Raw genomic sequence first — 16,009 nt, 5'->3', positions numbered from 1 at the left:
AAAAATATGTAAAACGAATATTGAGAATTAAAATATTGAACTTACTGCTTGTAAATAAACAAGAAAAATAACCATAGATTATACAGTTAAAAAATTTACATATCTAATTTATAAACGTTGAAGAATAATTATAAGTACTGCGTTAACTAATATTACTGAGGCAATTAATTTTATCACATTAAAAAACACGTTGAAATATTGACAAAATAATCAATGACATCAAAAATTAAATAATGTAAATGTAATATAATGTAAACAAAAAATAATATAATATTCATAGATTTTCTTGCCTTGATCTTGAGGGAAAAATTACTTGCATTAACAAACCCTTGCACAGAAAATACGGTCCAAACTATAATTCGTCTATAGCTCAACATCTGTAATTCGGCTTCATAAAGATCGCTGTCAAAAGATTCCTTTTTTGTCACCCATTTGCTTCTCAACTCGAGCGATGCAACAATGTTGGTCCGCTTCATTGCCAAAAAAAATAATACACTAACATATATTGTTGACGTATTGTGTGTATTTATTTCTTTTAATTATGGTTTCACACATGGTGTATATTTATTTGATAGTTTTTATCCCCAACCCCTTTTTTTGCGTCTATAATAATTAGCTTGATAGTTAGTAAGTGATTATAATTATATGAAACTGGGCCGACCTAATGATCTTCCTCAAATGATAAACTTTATCTCTAACACTATATACAAAGGAAATATAAATAAGTATGATGCAAATTTAACACATTATACATCAAGTTTTCCTATATATAAGAACAATAGGGGTGGAGGGGGGGGGGTATTAATGGGCTGTGAACAAAAGAACAAATTTCTTAATTCCCCTACATATTTATATTATTAATCAATAAGTCTTTTTTACAGTCACCAGTTAACCAACTGTTGGCCCCCACCCCCCATGTGAACCACGATAAACATCAGGATATCTAACCCAAAAGTTCTTTCCATTCGGGGTTTAGGTTATGTCTAATTGCAAACGGACAATAACGAAAAAAAAACACTTCTAAAATTTGTACATAGATTAAAAAATTTACTTTTAGGCCGCATGTCAGAAACTTAAAGTATTTATTATTTCTTTTTATTTTGCGTAGTTTGACAAGTTTTCTTTTAATTTGCAGTTGATATATTATGTTGCATTGTTAAGTGAAAAATCATCATTCAGTGTGACTTTTCGTTTTCTTTACGACCTTTTTACTATTCGTTGTTAATTTTTTCTTATTTGTAACCCGAAATTCAAATACAAACCTTCGAAGCGGGTCAGAAGGAGATTAATTGAAATAAATGTCGTATCTTCCTTTATTATTATATTTTAGTCTAAATTTATACTTCATTAAATAGTTAAGCAAAGTCAAACAACTATAAATAATATAAATATACATTTTAAACGTATCTACATCTATTTAATTACCTTTATTTAATTTTTTTTTGTTTCTCCACATTCAATTATTGCCTTAACTATAATTTATGATTATCTGAAATTTGTACTAATTATTAATAAATTACCTTCGAACTTCTGAGACATGTTTATTAAAAAATGTACTGTTATAATTATGTTATGCTTTGTATTAATATATCAAATTTTGTACTAATTAAACATCACTTGGATTTGAATTACTGGAAGGAGATTTAGGTCAAAACTTACTCTAATTTTCATCGCACATCTCTTTTTGCATTTTCTTCCAGCTGGAGAAGGACTTCGTCCTGGTCATATAATTTAACATAATTCAATACTTTGGTGAAAAGTTGTAGTTCAAATTCATCTTAGTTCATCTAGAATATATCATTAGCATAGATTAAGCAGTAGATATTTGAAAATCAAAAAAATTTACAATTTAAAATTATGTAACCAAAATTAGTTAATAATAGATGTAGTATATTAAATAATACCATTAGGATAATTAAATTATGAAAATAATAATAGCATTAAATACATAAAAATAGTAACGGAAAGGTATTCAATGTTAATCAGAGATTTGAACGTGTTCCTTCTAGTACAGTTGACATAGCTCCTAATCGATGCTTGGAGAAGTAATGGACGGGGAGGGGACGATGCCGTCGGATAATTTAGTAACGACACAAGGACATCTACACGTCGGGACTACTACCGTCAGGACATCACCAAAATCTATCAGAACATCGACACGTCAGGACATCGACAGTCACAATCGCTACCCGTCAGAACGTCGACAGTCATAACATTAAAATTTTTTCTACCAACTAAATTCTGCCAGAGCCACGTACCGTCAGAATGTCAACAGTCATAAGACCTAACAAAATTTTCATAACAAAAAATCCGTCACAACGTCAACAGTCATAATATCGACACCTCATAACATCAAAAATTTTAAAACTCTAATTTGATTGGGGTTTAGGGGGGACAAGGTACCTCGGTTAAGTTAGGTTACGTATTTAATATATGCCATGCTTTACCCCATCCCCCTGATGTGCAAATATATAGCCGAAATTGGTTTCTAAACTATTATATACTTATTACCATTATATAAACGTATAAATTTTTTTCATAACGAAAATCCGTAAGAAACACTAACCGTCAAAACGTCGACAGTCATAAAAACGACCCCGCATAAAAAATAAAAAAATATACAAAACGAAAACACATCAGAACCACAACCCGCCATAACTTAGACATTCTTAATATTGACACGTAATAAAATAATAAAATTTTTTAAATTATTTGACTGTCGACGTTCTGACGGGTAGTGATTGTGACTGTCTATGAACTGACGTGTCGATGTTACAACTGTCGAAATTCTGACGGGTAGCAATTGTGACTGTCGATGTTCTAATTTGCCTTGTCAACGAAATGACGTTCAGTGCTTGTGACGGTTAGCTGAAATGGTACCACTTCCTTTATAAGACTAAATAAAAAAAATTATTTACTGAGCAACATCTTATTCTGTCCATTTTTTTGATTATATGTTCCAATTTCTTTTATTTTATATCATTAGCATGGATTAAAATGTATTTATTGTGAAATCACAATTTCCAATTTGAACTAATAATACAAAAATTAGTGAATAATTGATAGCATATATTAAATAATAAAACAAGAATAATTAAATTATGAAAATAATAATAGCAATAATAGACACAAATAGTAACTGAAAGGTATTCAATGTTAATCGGAGATTTCTTCTAGTTCAGTTGACATAGCTCGTGTTGGGTGCTTGGAGAAATAATGAACGGGGAGGAGGCGATGCCGTCGGATAATTTACGACCTACCACAGTTTTGACTCCCATCCTAATGCACCCCCTAGATTATATTTTTTATCGTCCATAGTATACTTATTATACAAATGCAAATAATTATTTATAGTGTAGCTTCTTATTCTGTCTAATTTTGGGATCTTATTATTTTAAGGATTTAAAAACAAAATGATATGTTGAAGTTAACTTGCAGTATTAGTTGGGGAAATTGGGATTTGTAACGCCAATGCTTCTCGTTTTTTCGAATACACAATAAAATTTTATAAGGATTAAAGCTATTTATATTGAAATCCGGCTTTTAAATTCGGAACTACCAATTTTTTTATAAACACTTTTTTGCTTACCAGTTTCTATTCCAAACACACAACACTCCTACAGTTTGTAATTTTCGTTATCTCTTCATATAACTGACTTCTGTTTCCAGACTTTAATAGTAATTGTCAAATCACACTATCTGAAAATCCTTAGTGGTCTCATAATAAATATCATAAGTAATTAATAATTTACTTTTAGGATATGATAATCGTTCTCCAAAATGTAAAATCGTGCGTTATATCATATATCAATTTGGATGGCGGGGGGGGGAGGGTCTCGAGTTATGCAATTATTCGTTTTTATGAACAAATTAATTTATGGAATTATTCCATATTAGAAAGCGATACTCTTTCTTGTAATTTGTAAAATCGTGGGATTGTTTCTTGAGGTGTTGGAATGGAGGGGAGGGGGGGGAGTTACAAAAATTTAGTCAAATAATTAAAATTTTGGTTTTTCTAAATAATATTATTGACCATTTTAATTTTAAAAATATAATTATTAAATGTATATTAAACAGGGGACTGAGGTATTATCCCGACCCCACTCAAGAAGTGACGTTATTAAACAATTCTTACTTCAGAATATGTAGAAAAATCGTAGCTAACAAATTCTGCATGTAGTCCACCTATACTTTCCGCCCAAGTCCCTTCATGTTCTAATATATAACCAACCTCTCATGCATTACAAAATAAAGATTAGTTTGTTTCAAACAGCTCGTTGGAGTGAATTTTAATTAAGGTTTGATGAAAATCAATAATAAAAAAAACTCTAAAAAAAACTCATATTTAATAACACTATATACATCAAGAGATTGAATTTATTTACAATATATAAAGTCAATGAACCTAGTCTGCACCCCTTTCCCCCCAAACAATCCATACCTGTTGTCGTATCGCTTCTTCATTCATTGCATTTATATTTTTATTTTTGTCGTAACGAAAGCCGAGAATGTCATTTTTGACAACAACAACAGCAATCTTAGAGCTAGCCTAATGCTTAAAGCAAAACAAATTAGCCTGTGAAACAAATTTGTTGCAAACTAACTTACCCTTTCGAAACAAATTTGTTACAAACAAAAACAAATTAGTATTGTTTTGTTAATTACTCATTTAGTGCTTTGGAGCATTGTCCTGCTGGATTTAACTGGATTTACTGAATTTGTAAATGCATCAAAATGTGCAGTGCTTCATTACGGGAATAAAAATCAGCCCAGCCGTGCATACTCCCTATCTGGCTCACATATACCGTCAGAAGAATTTGTACGCGACCTCGGTGTTCACTTTGATACACATTTAAAATTTGATAGACATGTTTCGACTGTAGTAAGAAATGCAAGTTACCAACTCCTCACTTTAAAACGGAATTTCAGGAAGTTTAATCTTAAGAATTTTATGTTACTTTATAAATCATTTGTTCGGCCAGTTGTTGAATATAATACTTCTGCTTGGTTTCCTCTGAATGTAACAGACAAGCACCGAGTTGAAAAGATTCAGAGGCGGGCGACAAAAATGATCCCTTATTTGAAACACCTTCCTTACGCACAAAAACTAACTAGGCTCCAACTTCCTTCACTGCATTTCCGACGTCGCCTTACCGACCTCATAAACACATTCAAAATAATCAAAGGCGTGGACGATATTGAGGTAGGAAAATTTTTGAATTCAGCCACTACCACTTGACACGACAGCATCCTTATAAAATTTACCCACCAAGAACCCACTGGAAAATTGGACACAATTCATTTGTTAATAGGGTCACAGACTCTTGGAATAATTTACCGCCAGAAGTTGTTGAAGCCGGATCAGTTGAATCGTTTAAGAATATGTTGGTTGATAGCCAGTTTTACACAAGTGCCTTTTCAGTTTAGACGTTTGTGTTGCCTTTCATTATATTATATATTGTATTAGTACGAAAAGCTTTTTAGCTTACCGTTATGTGGATTAATAAATAAATAAAAAAATAAAATAAATTAAGATTATAAAGGAAAAGATAAAAAAATTATAATATAAAAAACTTAAAGCTAAATAGGTAGTTATGTATTAAACCAAACACAGTCGAGCAGTTTACTTACTTGAATCTGCAAAAAACAGGTTAACCTTTCTGCATTCGGAGCAATTAACTTGGCTGCGTGACATGAAGTACGATGTAGGTATATTTTAATTAAATACTTAATATATAGAGTTTGTATTTTAGTTAGTTTTTTTTGTTGCTGTCTCCATAATTTTGTTGCTAAAATTTCTCGAATGTGTTTGGTATAATATATATGAGCCACTCGATAGATTGAAAATACATTACCATTGCATTTACGCTAGCCATTTTTTTCTAATTTTTCACTAAGAGCACTATCTGTAACTATGAATTTCTATTGTTTAAATAATTTCGATTTTGATATGTCTGAGGGCAAAGATCTCTTCTTCAATGCATTCATTCATTTCAGTCAGTTGAAAATTGCTCAACTTATGACTTTCATAAAAATGGATTCGATTTCTTTGGCTGTTCTGTTACTATGCCTTAGAAAAATAGCGCAACACTACTTGCAAATTTTGACCGCGTGGTAAAGTTTTTCCATGGATAAATAAACCGGGCGGGAGCGAATTTTCGTTGAAAGGGGACCTAGATTTTCTACATTTATTTAAAAACCATCAGCAATTAAATATAAAACAAGTTTTTTTGTACTTTCGTCATAGATATATATTCTAATTAACGGCCTTTTTGATTAAGGAGTCATTCTTAACGAATTGGAACACGATCTGAACTTAACGTAAAGAGCAAGGTATTGACTAGGGGGCGAACCCCATAATATACGTAATAAAAATATACGAATGTAAAAGTTCGTTACGTCAGTTAATTTGTAAATTATGTCAGAACCAAATTTAGAGACAGCCATTCAGCAAAAGAAAAGTAAAATTTTATGCAAATTTTGTTTACTTATTCAATGACGATGAGCCAAAATAATAGCTGCATTAACTAAAAAACGATCAGAAATAAAAAAAAAACAACACGTTTTTTAAACTGAAAGTAAGGAGCGATATTAAAGCTTAAAACCAACATAAATTAGTGCTTATATGATTGAGGATGTTCCCTCCTCACAGCCACTATATTTAATATAAAGTTTTTTTTGTTTTAAAAACTATCAGAAATTAAATAAAAAAAACAAGATTATTATACTGAAAGTACTGAGTGAAATTAAAACTTAACACGAACAGAAAAGAGTACTTATATGAACGGGGCTGTCCCCTCCGCAAATCCACGCACTTTTAGCTAAAGTTTTTATTTTTTTTAAAAACAAATTTCTGAGAAAGAGTCAAACTAGCGTAAAGAGAGAGGCGTTGAGGAGGGGGCCTCCCCTTTCATATACGGAATAATTTTTGTTCGTTTTAAGTTTTAATGTCGCTCCTTACTTTCAGTTTAAAAAACTTGTTTTTTTATTTAATTTACCAATCAGATCAAGGTATCAAATGCTTTAAATACCTATCTCCCATTGGAAGAGGACAGGGGTCCCAAGTCCTGGAAAATAGGGGGGGAGGGAATTAGTTGCTCAGAATCTAGAAAGCGCCATTTTTTTTCACTGAAAGTAGCAAAATTGATATTTTTCAAAGACAAATCCAAAAAAGAATTATTATCAAAATCATGAGGGAGAGGAATCTAGGAGAATCGATGTCCCAATCATCATTTAGCTCACCTGAGAGAGTTATCGAGCAGAAATAGACATATTTCATATTTTAGATATTTGGTCCTTCTCAAAACTGTCTCAATTTCAGATATTCCTCTTTTTATGCTGTCATTTTTGCTCATTTTATATTCGGTTATTACCTATTATTTATTAAATTTTTAATTTTTTAAAGCAAGGGGGACTAGGGACCTCCCCCTTCCAGATAGGTTTGAAAGATCTGTAGGAAAACTTCAAATAATCGAACCTGAAAGTGTTTTTTTTGGTCTTTTAGTCCATCCTACCGTGGAAGAATCCTCCGAAATTCCCTACCCCTAAGAGGTATGTCCACCTGTGATATCGAACTGTTCCGCATGGTTCATTTATCGCCCCAAACCTCTAAATGCTGGAAGAAAGTCGAAGTTTATCAAACAGTTCGTTTTCAACCTTGTTGGAATTGTTTGCTTTTTAAAGTCATAATATAAAGGACTGTTAAGATGATTAATAAAAAAGCTCTAATCAGGCATAATCTTTCTTCTGGCAAAAAAATACAATGTTTTGAATGAACCCTCTTACGATATTCTAGGACCATTGAGTCGCTTCTATAAAGACCCGTTGTTTTAATGAGTAGTTCTTAAATAAATTGGCACGAAATAGAAAATTATCGTAAATATATAATTGTTGTGGAGGGGGAAAAAGATATATATTACAGTAAACAAATGTAACATCAAATACAAAATTCCATATTTTTGCACGGAAATACCAAAACTACAGGTTAGGTTAGGATTCAACTTGTCCTCTGTATGTAGGTATCACTGCCTTATCTCTTTTGGATGCCTCTAAAATCATAAGGTTTTTAAACTGTGTTAGCAAGAAATCTAAAGAGGCAAAAGGAAAATATACGCTAGAACTACATTTTCTACGCAAAATACATCCCCACGAGCAGGAGTTGTTCTTAAAGAGTTGGGACAGAATTCGAACTTTAACATAAAGAGCGAGCTGTTGAGGAGGGGACAATAGATGTAGATGACAGGACACAATTGAAACAACAAAATCAACCGTCCACATTTTTGCCCGCAAAGACCACCCCCCTCGTTTAGTTTAGCGGCCATGGCGCACTGACGCTAACCTAACCGTAGTGTTGGATATGTCCGGTCAAAAATTTGGACTTTGTTATGTGTTGTTTCAAGGCATTCGTCCTTCTGATTTCCGATCGAATGAGCCCTTTTGAAGTTTCTACGACAACGCTTTCAATAAAAAAACTTATATGCCCCCAGGGCGTAACGTACAACCCTTTAACCGGGTGGAACCAGAACATACCATAAAGTTTTAACCATCACGTACACCCCCCAGCCCTCAGGGTTGGATTCGTCATACTCAAAGACCTAATTTCCACAACGTTCAAATACGATGAAGAAAATTGCAATCGAAAAAATTTGATTGGATATGTCAATATCACTTTCGTCAACACAATTAGTGTTAGTGTGCATCTGTCTTGTACTTATGAATTGAAGTTTTCATTGTGTTTTAATTGAATGTTTCAATTTTTCCATTTTAGGGGAAAAACACCCCCTAAAAGTAAGAGAATCTTTATGAAAATCACACGATCGGTATAAGCGGATCAAAGAACATTACTGTAGAGTTTTGAAGCTATTATCTGAAAAAATTTGTAATTTTTTATTTTTTGCCAAAAGAAAGATAACTAATATGTGTTTATGTGCCCTTTTTTCGCCAGGGGTGATCTTCTCGAGACAGAGGTCCTAGAATTTTGCTACAGTACTTATTTTAACAGAAATTAAAAGTTTTAGTTCATTTTCTAGTTAAAAAAAGCAAAAAAAAAATAATGTATGACATAATTAGTGATTAGTAGTTGAAAAGATCAATTTTTATTTTTTTGTACATAAAGGATCTATTTTTTAAATGTGAATTTTTTAAGTAATATAAGTATCATGGTTTTAATGATATTTTACATAAAGAATCGACATAGGCTATTATAAATGGAGACTAGCTAGTTTCATCAGATATAGCTGAAACCTAGTAAAGAACAAACCATGGCACATAGTAACTAAAAGTGGAAATAATATCATAGGGAGTATAATAGCGCTGCCTAAGTAAAGAGTGATGTGGGAGCAATGTAATATTTATCTTATTATTATTATGATTTTTTTATTTAGACCAAGGGCATTATAATTTAAAGTTATAATTTTTGCTAAGACGCAATAAATATTTCTGCATTTTACCTAATAACTGTTGAGATTCTGAACTGAAAACTAAAATAGAATAAAATTATTTAAACTAAACTAGGTAAGTTAAATGTTTCAACTCAAAAAGTAAAATTGTTGCTAACTAACTATAAATATTTTTGAATTTTATATAATAATTTTGAGAATTTGAACTAAGATTTCAAATATAATTGAATTATTTATAAATTTACAGCTTAGTAGAAATTGTTTGAGTAATCAAACATCTTTGAAAAGACAACAGTATGAAAAGATATTATATCTTTCAGGATTGAGCAATTTACCAGTCACATCTAGCGTTCCAAGTAAAATCATAAAATTAGTTGTTTAAAAAAGATTTGATATTTTTTTTAAATCTGGCACAATAAACATTTTCTGGACTGAAAAATTTCTAGATAGGTCATGAAGTTGGGATAGTTCGTTTTTTCCAAGGATTATCGTACCAACTGTGTGGTCCTATAAGATGATGTCATGATATCATGCGACATTTACAGTAAAAATGGCATGTCATTCTTTACATGGTTTGTATAACAATAGCTACTTTGCATAGATCAGGATAACTTAGGAGAAATACAAAATTATTTTTTCAGTCTATCGTTCTAAATTAGACTCACAGAGTGAGTTGTTCGCTCATTTGCTTCCCATGACTTAGAAGGAAATGATAACGCGATAAAAACAACATCAATTCCTACTTCGACCACCATTTGAGGCGATTGTACACAGATTATAAGAGTAAACTTTGAATTTTCTTGGCGTCAACCCCCGTACACCTGTTTTAAATCACAGTATGTTGTATGTTGTGGATTTTCCCGTGTTAAACAACAAAATAGCTGGAAAATTCTGCAACCACCTAAATTACTAGTTATCGCAACGACGATTACCTCAACAGAACGAAAATTTTACAGCTCGTCGGCCGCAACAAGATGCGCAAAACTGACAACTCAGAGGCATTCATAAAAGAGGCACAGGGACTGCACAGGGCATAGTCACTACTTTTTTTTTATATTTTACCTCCAGGAGTGTTAAGTCCTAATATTTCATTAATTTGTTCATTAAGTTCCCAGTGCACCAGCGCCGTACGGCCGACTGAAGGCAGAAAATGAAGCCATCAGTACATACACCCGGCACGCCCCGGACAACCCAGTCTCTGCTTCTTTTTTTGGGTTAAGTATATCAGGTAAAAGACTAAATATATCACTTTTTCCAAAAGGGAACATGAAACAACAACTTTTAATCCGCTTGGTTTTTATAGTTTTAAGCATTACTTTTGAATTCTTGTAAAATTCCAAAGTCTAACCAGTCTAAATAACAAAAGTAGGGGGGGGGATTGCGGCCATTCAATTACTTTTGACTATTAGAAAAGGCGATAGCTATTCTACTTCAAATCAAATGAGTATATTTTTAAGTTTCTAAGACAATGCCTTTTATAAAAACCAGACATGCCCCCAGGGCATAGCTTTAAACACATGCTCTGAGGGGTGTGGGGGAGTATCCTCCTCAAAAATATATTTTCAATCTGGAAATCAACTATGCTGAACAAAAATGGCTATCTCAAAATTTTGATTGGATGTGTTTAGGGGATTGATGGGTGTAGGGAGGGGGGGGGGGCTAGTTGCCCTCCAATCACTTTTGACTTTTAAAAAGGGCAATATCCCTTTGAATTTCCAATCGAATGAACCTTTTTTGAAGTTTCTACAATAACACCTTCTATAAAACCTTATATGCCCCCAGGGCATATCTTAAAACCTTGCCCTGAAGGTTCTGGGGGAGTTTCCTCCTCAAAAACATATTTTCTATCTGGAAATTAACTACGCTGAATAAAATGGCTATCTCAGAATTTTGATTGGATGTGTTAAGGGAAATGATGGGCGTGGAGGGGGCTAGTTTCACTCCAATCACTTTCGACTATTAAAAAGGGCACTAGCCCTTTATATTTTCCGATCGAATGAGCCTGTTTTGAAGTTTCTACGACAACGCCTTCTATAAAAGCCTTAAATGCCCCCAGGGCATAACTTAAAACCCTTGCCCTGAGGGTTGTGGGGGAGTACCCTCCTCCAAAAGATATTTTCTATCTGGAAATCAACTACGCTGAACAAAATGGCTATCTGAAAATTTTGATTGGATGTGTTTGGGGAAATGATGGGCGTGGAGGGGGGGGAGGGGTCTAGTTACACTCCAATCACTTTCGACAATTAAAAAGGGCACTAGCTCTGTAATTTCCCGTCGAGTGAGCATGTTTTGAAGTTTCTACGACAACGCTTTCTGTAAAAACCTTATATGTCCCCAGGGCATAACTTAAAACCCTTGCCCTGAGGGTTGTGGGGGAGTATCCTCCTCAAAACTATATTTTCTATCTGAGAATCAACTACGCTGAACAAAATGGCTATCTCAAAATTTTGATTGGATGTGTTTGGGGGAATGATGGGCGTGGGGGGGGGCTAGTTGCCCTCCAATCATTTTGGACTATAAAAAAGGGCAATAGCCCTTTAATTTCTAATCCAATGAGCCTGTTTTGAAGTTTCTCCGACAATGCCTTCTATTAAAAAGGGCCCTAGCACTTTAATTTCCAATCGAATGAGCCTTTTTAGAAGGTTCTATGACAACGCCTTCTATAAAAACCTTATATGCCCCCAGGGCATGACTTAAAACCCTTGCCTTGAGGGTCGTGGGGGAGTGTCCTCCTGAAAAAAATTTTTTCAATCTGGAAATTAACTACGCTGAACAAATTGGCTATCTGAAATTTTTGATTGGATGTTTATCGGGAAATGATGGGCGTGGGGGGAGGGGGCTAGTTACACTGCAATCACTTTCGACTATTAAAAAGGGAACTAGCTCTTTAATTTCCAATTGAGTGACCCTGTTTTGAAGTTTTTACGACATCACCTTCTATAAAAACCTTATATGCCCCCAGGGCATAACTTAAAACCCTTGCCCTGAGGGTTGTGGGGGGGGGTATCCTCCTCAAAATCATATTTTATATCTGGAAATCAACTACGCTGAACAAAATGGCTACCTCAAAATTTTGATTGGATGTGTTTTGGGGAATGATGGGTGTGGGGGGGCTAGTTGCCCTCCAATCACTTTCGACTATTAAAAAGGGCACTAGAACTCTCGATTTCCAATCGAATGAGCCCCCTTTGGAGTTTCTAAGACGACCCCTTCCATATGAAGTGCCTCTGGGAGAAAAAAATAAACAAATAATAATAAAACATTGGAGCCATATGGCCTTTACTATAGGCAACACTATAGCGTTGCCTTTGAAAAATATATATCATAAATATATATATATATATATATATATATATATATATATATATATATATATATATATATATATATATATATATATATATATATATATATATATATATATATATATATATATATATATATATATATATATATATATATATATATATATATATATATATATATATATATATATATATATATATATATATATATATATATATATATATATATTGGCACGTACAAACAGCTCCTCTCATTTTATCTGCTATCAGCGGTCCGATTACCCTGGAACATGTATTTTGGCAAAAACTCTTAAAATGCCTTTGAAACAAACTCGAGACTTCGAAACCTACTTGTAATTCCTAAGAAAATCTAATAATAACATTGCACTTCTAATTACCCATTTTCATATATGTATTGGAATAAATTAATTTAAAATTAGATTCTTTAAGATTTAGTGTTACAACGTTGAAGCCATGTTTCGCATTAAAGAGAAATCTGAATTGTATACCCGTGAAAAGATCTAATGTCGCTTATGTTTTTACATTCTCCGGAGCACTCGCATTTCGGTCCGGGTTTTTATAATGGGTGAGATAGGGAACAATCATACTGTCTATTATTTATTTATTGTTGGGAAAAGGAACAATTAACAAATTACGATATCCAATAACCTTAACTCAGCTGTCTGTGGAAAGTTCAACTCCAGAAAAAACCCTTCCAATATGAAAATCTGCCCGTATAAAACCAAAATTATTTATTATGTGTATGAGAAGGCTGTCCCCTCGTCAAAACCTCGGTCTTTACGCTAAAATTTGAGATTTCTCCCAATTCTTTAAGAACGACTACAGAAGTATAAAGGTCGTTAAAATTTAATAATAAGAACCTTTCTTAAATGTACAGATTAACTTTAGCGTTAAAAATATTTTCAAAAATATGCAGAATGTTGAAATGTTCCAAGAGGAAGTGTAAAACAAAATTAACTATTCTTAAGTAGCGCATTGCAAGTTTCCTAAGATACATTTAAATTAAAAGATTTTATTTTTTAACTAAAAAAAAAAAAAAAAAACAAATTTGAGTTATAATTCAGTGTACACGGATGAGAATGGCAATAATATTCTACTTAAATTTATGATTTCCCAATTCTGTTTGAGTACTCTCGGGCCCCGAATATCTTAACAGTTGACCTCATTTGGACATTATTAAGTGAATTGTGGTCATCCTCTGTTAGCTTCATCCAATTTGCACCCTAGAAATAGAGGTCAGTTTATAAAACAACTAGAAATCATTTTATTTCACCAAACTTTGCCAGAATGGAGTTAAACACTTTTGTTCATGAATTCGTGGCATTCCTCAAAAATATAATTTAATAAATCGTTCTATTCAAAGGTTTTCTATTTCCCCATTAAAAAAATAATAAATTTCTTTAGAATTATTGCCTTAGGCCTATTACGAATATATTTGAAAAGACTAAGACATTAGGAACGTGTTAGAGAACAAAGTTTTGCAGGTTGACGCGGCAGTTCCATATGAATTGGAAAATTCTCAGTTTCAGATTTTCACCATTATTTTCAATATTTGTGTGGCGAATCAAAATTTTACATTTTATTTTTATAAGAATTTAAAAAACTTAATTCCACGAGAAAGAACTTGAGAACATATTCGCACCTGCTTGAGACTGATGAATAATACGTTCAACAGTATAGATTCAGTCATTGACTAGTTAACACAAGAGAACTATATCTTACTTTTTTGGATATTTTAACTTGGATTCTTGGTAAATTTTCCATTGGCTGCTTTCAGCTTTACCTTTTTTTGATCCCGCCCACTGTCATCAGTCGCTGCTAGACATTCATACACATAAGGTGTGCGGACGCTATTGAGAGAGAGATTTTGCTTTTTTTTCATTTTGTCATTTGCCGAAGCTATGCAAGTGGGAAACCGGGCGTTTGCTCAATTTAAATATTACAAGCTGTGGCCTTGCAAAATTACGCGGGTGATACCAGTCAAAGGTGATGGAAGTAATTATGAAGTTTGCTGTTACGGAACTGACGAAATTAAAATAGTAACGTCCGAGAATATATGGGCTTACAGGGAGAAATATGAAGAAGCGCTGAGAGATGGCAGAAAAAATGTTCAGAGAGCGATAAGGCTGTGTACGGAGGACTCGGAAGGTTTAGCCGGGGATTTATCTGAGTCGGTTAACTTGATGCAGTCAGAAATTGTTAACCATTGTGACGGCATACAGGATGAAATTCGTAGGAGAGTGGAAGAGCAGTGCAGTAGATTAGGGAGTTTTCCGGTGACACAGATTAAGTCAGATTTTCTTGATACTGTTACGCAAGCTGTCTATGAGGCGATTGATCTACAATTCAAGAGTAAATTTGAACTGATTGAGAAATCACTTTGCAATTTGCCGGTAAGAATTATTCAAAACTGCGCAAAGCTCCATAAGCTTGAAACTAAGCTGGATGATATAAACCAGTCGTCTCTTCTGACTAAGGTCATTGTATCTGGGATAGATTCTCCCGCGCGTGATTTGCCTCACCTTGGTGAGAAACTATTAGCTCGACTTAACAGTGAAATGGGACTCAATCTTGATAAATCCGTTGTCAAGGGTGCAAGGCATTTGGGAGGTGCCTCGGAAATAAAAACTCCGATTGAACTCACATTTTTTACTGAGGCATCTGCAGTTGAGATCCTGCGCAATCGCAAGACTTTAAAAGGTACTCGAATCTATGTAAATGAGGCTCTAACCAGGGAAAGGCAAGAAATCTACAAGCTTGCGCGCAATAAGTTTGAATTGAAAAAGTATGGACTTTACGAGGTGTTGTTTATGTCAAGTGCGGTTCGCAAATCATTCCGTGTAAAACGATTTCCGACATAGTTCAGATTCGCAATGTGTCATATGAACCTGTCGTCTAAACTAAGAAGCTGTGAATTTTTCTTTTCTTTTTTTGTTTTATATATCGTTTTCAGTGTTTTCTTGATTCTCGTTTGAAATTAGATGTTATTCTAAATTCAGCTACCGGAAGTGATAAAGATATGCCTTATGTAAATAATCTACCTGAATGTGATTATTCTTCAGGCGAGTTTCTATCGGATAAAACAAAAAGTTGTGATTTTCCGATAAGATCGTTACATGTAAATGCCCAGGGGCTACAAAGTGCATTCAATGAACTGAAGCTTTTGCTTGCATCTAGTCCTATAGACATTGTTGGAGTTTGCGAGACTTTTCTGTCTGCTAATACACCCCTTACAATGTTAGATCTGCCCGGGATGAAGTGTATTTCGCGTACAAGGTGTCAGAA

Source organism: Artemia sp. Qi Xiang Cuo, chromosome 19 (assembly GCF_049724085.1).
Source record: "Artemia sp. Qi Xiang Cuo chromosome 19, ASM4972408v1, whole genome shotgun sequence".
Classification (NCBI taxonomy): domain Eukaryota; kingdom Metazoa; phylum Arthropoda; class Branchiopoda; order Anostraca; family Artemiidae; genus Artemia; species Artemia sp. Qi Xiang Cuo.
The sequence above is the reverse complement of the archived record's forward strand: the minus strand, read 5'-3'. Positions refer to the sequence as shown.